This window comes from Doryrhamphus excisus, linkage group LG14, assembly GCF_037039965.1.
Source record: "Doryrhamphus excisus strain RoL-2023G ecotype Guam linkage group LG14, RoL_Dexc_Guam_v1.1, whole genome shotgun sequence".
Taxonomy (NCBI): Eukaryota; Metazoa; Chordata; class Actinopteri; order Syngnathiformes; family Syngnathidae; genus Doryrhamphus; species Doryrhamphus excisus.
The window spans coordinates 2,309,880-2,315,889 of NC_136370.1; the positions used below are offsets into that span (position 1 = coordinate 2,309,880).

The 6,010-nt window shown below is 42.1% G+C and overlaps 1 protein-coding gene across 4 annotated transcripts in view; it reads right to left on the minus strand.

Annotated features, from left to right (window-relative positions):
• The window catches only part of numb (NUMB endocytic adaptor protein), a 45,953-nt gene extending 40,657 nt beyond the window's left edge, over nucleotides 1-5,296 (minus strand). For 3 of the 4 annotated variants that reach the window (XM_058078479.2, XM_058078480.2, XM_058078478.2), the window contains exon 1: nucleotides 5,100-5,243. The gene's annotated coding sequence lies outside the window, so the exon portion shown is untranslated. Of the gene's footprint in view, nucleotides 1-5,099 lie in introns of all 4 variants that reach the window. The other variant, XM_058078481.2, reaches the window with a different exon arrangement.
• Nucleotides 5,297-6,010: the final 714 nt, after the last annotated feature.

Genomic DNA, 6,010 nt, shown 5'->3' on the forward strand with positions numbered 1-6,010 from the left:
CCCCTTGGACCTAATTAGGAGCTAAAGCTAAAGTCTCACATGGACGTGCCCACAAAAGGCACCAACATCCATCCGCTTCAATTATTCATTTTTTTTTAAATGAGCGCATCCAAATAAAGCTACTAAAGAACAGTCTACAAACACGGAAAAGGATGACGCACGCTAGCGTTAACGTTAACATTCCCAACAGCGGATCAGAGACAGAATCAGGACAGAAGTAGATAGAAATAGGAAACCATGTCAGTCAGTACGTTTACATGACATCACAATAGTGTTGTCACACTTGTGGGTAAAATCACATGGTTGTAAAAACTCCACTGTTGCATAAAGCATGAAAACATACACGTGGAAAAAGGTATGAATGTGAGTGTGAATGGTTGTTTGTCTATATGTGCCTTGTGATTGGCTGGCGACCAGTCCAGGGTCAGCCAAGTTATTTTTTTCATGCTACACCAACTCCACCAACCCCGCTGGTTCGGGCAGCCCCAGTTACATGTTTAGTTCGGCAAGGGGGGGCTAGTTTGTGGTGACATTCGGCCAATATAACGATACCTGCTAAATTATCATGTTTTTAATTCACCTTCATTGATTTAATTGAGCGGCACGGTGGACGAGTGGTTAGCGCACAGACCTCACAGCTAGGAGACCGGGGTTCAATTCCACCCTCGGCCATCTCGGTGTGGAGTTTGCATGTTCTCCCCGTGCATGCGTGGGGTTTCTCCGGGTACTTTCCTCCCACATTCCAAAAACATGCTAGGTTAATTAGCCACTCCAAATTGTCCATAGGTATGAATGTGAGTGTGAATGGTTGTTTGTCTATATGTGCCCTGTGCTTGGCTGGCCACCAGTCCAGGGTGCGCCAAGACAGCTGGGATAGGCTCCAGCACCACCTCGTGAAGATAAGCGGTAGAAAATGAATGAATGAATGAACATACTGAAGAAGCCATCAGAGCCTCATACAGACTCATTAGTATTGCCGCTAGTCGTAACCGTGACGACACGTGTCCTTTGGTGTGGCATGTGCAAAAAGCCAGACTTATTCTCCAGCAAGGGAAATGTCAGTGCTGTCCATCATAACGATGCTTACCAACACACACACACACACACACACGCCCACACGCACACAGATAGGACTATTTTGGTCCACTGGCGTTCAGGGTCATCAGCACATCCAAAGATCTTGATTGGAAAAGCCGCCCTCGCTCCATTGGCTCTCCCAAATGAGCAGAGAGTAAGTTGCTTGCTGCAAATAGTTCCCCTTGTCGTCTTCCTAATGATCTTCCACGTCTTCATTTTCTAAACTCTCCCTCTTATTTCAAACTGCAGGGGCCCCACAACGTGGCGGCGCTTATCTAAAGTATGCGTGACTTTATGTGCGGCTCTGGAGCGGACGGCCGTAAAGAGCGTCTTTTACATAAATGCTAAAACCTTATCTCCTGTGACTTTGCTGCGGCGTGACAAAGTTATCCGCCGTCGCATTTCTGAGACAAGAGACGATCAAACGGGCACCGTATCAGGCTGGCGGCTAAAAATAAATCATATCAGTAAATAATTAGGTGCCGTGCCACTTTTGGGGCGGTTTACTTTAGCTTACATAATAAACAACCATTCACACTCACATTCATACCTATGGACAATTCGGAGTGGCTAATTAACCTAGCATGTTTTTGGAATGTGGGAGGAAACCGGAGTACCCGGAGAAAACCCACACATGCACGGGGAGAACATGCAAACTCCACACAGAGATGGCCGAGGGTGGAATCGAACCCTGGTCTCCTAGCTGTGAGGTCTGCGCACTAACCACTCGACCGTCGCCCTATAATCATTCATTCATTCACTACTGCTTTTCCTCACAAGGGTTGCGGGGGTGCTGGAACCTATCCCAGTTGTCTTCAAGCGAGAGGCGGGGTACACCCTGGACTGGTGGCCAGCCAATCACAGGACACATATAGACAAACAACCATTCACACTCACATTCATACCTATGGACAATTTGGAGTGGCTAATTAACCTAGCATGTTTTGGGAATGTGGGAAGAAACCGGAGTACCCGGAGAAAACCCACGCATACACGGTCTCCTAGCTGTGAGGCCTGCGCGCTAACTACTCGACCACCGTGCCGACCTATAATCATAATAATGCTAATAATAATATATCATTATAATAATAATGCAAGGCTGTTGGGGGGGGGTTAGCTGTGTGGAGATTCACACAACATAAAAAGGATTTGATTAAAAAAGGACCCACGCCAATGAAGTTGCCAGCACTAGGAATGCTGCCTTTCTCTTTCTCATGCACTCCTGATCATTTTTATATGTTCCTTGTTATCTACAGCATATGACCTTTACAAAGTCATTACGGAGAGACGCTACATGAGATTAAAGCTTGTGACTGAGCAACCACAAGTCTTGTTGACTAGCTATTTAGCTTCTTGGGTGGTAGTAGTAGTGAACAACGGCAACAGAGTCTCGTCTATATGCATCAGATATGGATATCTGAGCACTAGATGGTCATGGTAACGCCGTAGTAAGACACTAACCATTTAAGCAACGCCGCTATTCTACAGCGGATAAAATGTAGGTGTCAAGCAGGTGGATAGTAGTACAGGTATGTTGGCTATCGCTTTGCTATCAGCGGACCAAAGGGAAAAAAACAGCGAGGCCGTCTGATTGCCTCACAGTTGCACAGCAAGTTTATCAACCTGCGTTGCGTCATCACACAGCCTCTCCTTATTCTTCTTCTTATTCCACGCTTGCGTCTTTTCAAGTAGTGATGCATATTACTGTAAAATTCAACACTCGTGACGATAACAACAAGAGCGCAAACCCGCACGTGTTTCATCGCCATGGAAACAAGCAGGCAGCTCAGTCGCAGAGGCAAGGACTACAAACAAAATACAAAGTGTACCGCTGCCGGTGGCTCGCACGCGACCCGTAAATCAGACCGGCCCACGACTTCAGTTCAACACTTGGATGCTAGTAACTTTTTACAGCGGATTCCTAAACTCACCGGAGCTGTCCTACGGTACAGACCGGGGGTCCCGACCCAATCAGGACCAGCTCTTCAGAAGCACACATGAACCAAAAAATGAGGACGTTTCTGTTCCTGTCCAAGACTCCACTTTCTGCAGGAAAAGCACCAAGCTGCCTGTCACTCACACTCGTCATACCGCTATACTCAAGGCTCGCACCGATGGGGAGTCAGTATTTGAAGAGCTTGCAACCAAAAGGCGCTAAATCCAATTTTCACTAAGTTGCATGTTTTTCACGAGTTTAATAGACCTCTGTCATGTGTCTCCAAATCACATATTTTGGTCTTGAAATCATTTTTAAAAATATGAAAAAAAGTGATATGAAATTTATGCTTTCAACCAAAAGGCGCTATTTCCATTCCAGATTTCAACCAAAAGGAGCTAAATCCCTTTCTTTATTCTTTATTCTGATTGGCCCAAGTTTCTCATCTATTGATAATCTGACCAATCAGAGAGAAGAATACAATTGGCACTGCACATACAGAAAGCCAGTATCCGTGCGCATCCTGTTTTGTTTGTGTACATTAAGTACACGTATGATAGTTACAGTATGTTATGCAATTCAGGAGAACACAAATTGTGTTTTCACAGTATTCTGTAACATGGACGTTTTTTTTACGCCATTAAAGGCATGTCTCTACCTTGACACCTCCAACTTTCATGAGAAACATTATTTTACTTGTACTAAAAAACATACAATGTAAAGAGTTTGTAATGAGATGATTTTTGTCACTGTCACCTTCATGGTGCAGGCAAATATGAGCACTGCTTTTAATAACATTTTTATTAATTTAATTAATAATAATTATTTTGTATTGTATGTTGAGAATGGCTTCTGTGTTGTAATTATTTTATTAGCATAGCACATTAAAGCACCTTACATTCTTTTACAACAATGCCATTGAAGAAGTTAAAGGTGACTTCAAATTTATTTCAGCCAAAAGGCGCTAAATCCGAAAAAAAAAAATAATTAAAAAAATATATAAAATACATGGTGTGTGCAGGATTTTTATAGCATGCATTTTTATGACCTATATTGATAGCTCTTTCATTTGCAATATAGACTTGATGACTAAATAGATTGATATGTGCGTAGTTAAAAATCATTGATTTTCTCGAAATCAGTCGAAATGGATTTAGCGCCTTTTGGTTGCAAGCTCTTCATTTGTCTTATGTTTGTCTTTGTTTCCATATCAGTACATGACAATATAATATAATAACTCCTAGGTTCGCCAGCACCAGAGCGTAAACATCTTCTGTTTATTTCACTTCGTTACTTTATTCATGACCACAACAGGCGGCCCTCGTTTTGCGACGTTTCATGGTTATGACACACGCCCATGAATTATTCATCCAGTACCAAAAGAAAAAGAAGAATATGCAGTCACTTTTGTTCTTTTTCATTACTCTAATCTTCTGTTATGATGATTATGATGAAAAGTGAAGTGAAATTAGACAATGAGAAATGTTGAGCAACATTAGCCGCATGCTTGGTCTAAGCCGTTTGACTGATGAGACCATCATGGAGGATAACATTGGTTTTATTGAACATGTGAAAAGGACTGAAATAACCAAGCAGCATAGTGGTTTCATTATTGAGACTTCCTCCTCCCAATCAGACAGCAACCTCAGGGTAAAGTATGTTTTTTTTTTAAATTATTGCCGTTAAAGTTCAATGAGAAAATAAGAACAATTTAAGTAAGTAGCTATGTTATAAACCACGCAAGTGGGTGTACACGTCAACCTTGACGTTTTTGTTATTCTTGTCAGGCACGCAAACAGTCAGGTGACGATGAGGTGACAAATGAAAGAGTTATCACTTTTCGCTGACTTGCCCACCTAGCAAAGTTAACCAGGTGAGTTGAGCATCGTTACCGACACACTGCAACTATCTTGTACTTGCCGGATGCTAGGCGTCCCCGGTGCTGCAGTTCGACCCCAGCGTCATGTTGTCACGTTTCAACGGCAGCTAAACGGCGTGAAATTGTCTCCAGCGGGTAAGCTAACCACCAGCTAACGTTAGCTTGGCGGAGCTAGCAAGGCTGGCTAATTAATAAAGAGTCCCTTACCTGTGACCACCAGTGCCAGCCAAACGGTTCCACGCCGTAAACCCGTCACGTATTCCCCACGGAGTCGTGAGTCGCCCCCGCTGAGAGAAAAATAAATAAATAAATAAATAAAATAATTGAAATTCCACGGAAAGAAGCAGAGAGAGACACTCGCTGTCTGCCAGTCCTGTGGCTCGATGGCTGCGAGCGAGCAGCTCAACCAAACCTCCTCCCTGGCAACGGACCGCCCCCTCAGCTTCCCATTGGTCGGCGGCTGAGGCTCGGAGGTGATGGACAGGTGAGGGTGCAACCTGGAGTAACGCATCCCTCCTCTGCGTATCAAACTGCAGTTACACTGCTAGGCCACTCATAAATCAGCTCATTTATTTCATTCACATGACATAATGTGGCGCCTGGGTCATGGTTTAGTTGAGTTTAGTTCACATCACATAATTCGACGCAAAAGTGTTTTCTGCTCGACTCGTATGGTGTACGTCTGAACGTAATGTACCAATTCTGAACGATTCAATCTTGATTCGTAATACCCATCATCCATTGGAGGCCAAGCTGATGAAACGCTACAGGTGAGTCATTGAATAAGTAAGGTTTTTACGCCCTCTAGTGGCGTTAATGCGAAACATCAGCACCATTTACCAAAAAAAAAACCGCACACATTTTGAAAGTTAGGACCAAAATGTTATACTGTAATAAAATATAAAATATAAAATATAAAATATAAAATATAAAATATAAAATATAAAATATAAAATATAAAATATAAAATATAAAATATAAAATATAAAATATAAAATATAAAATATAAAATAAAATAAAATAATTTATAATTTATGATTTATAATTGGGATATAGAATTAAAATAAAATTGTTTAATTTGAATTAAATCAACATTATAACATGTAACAAAGATAAAA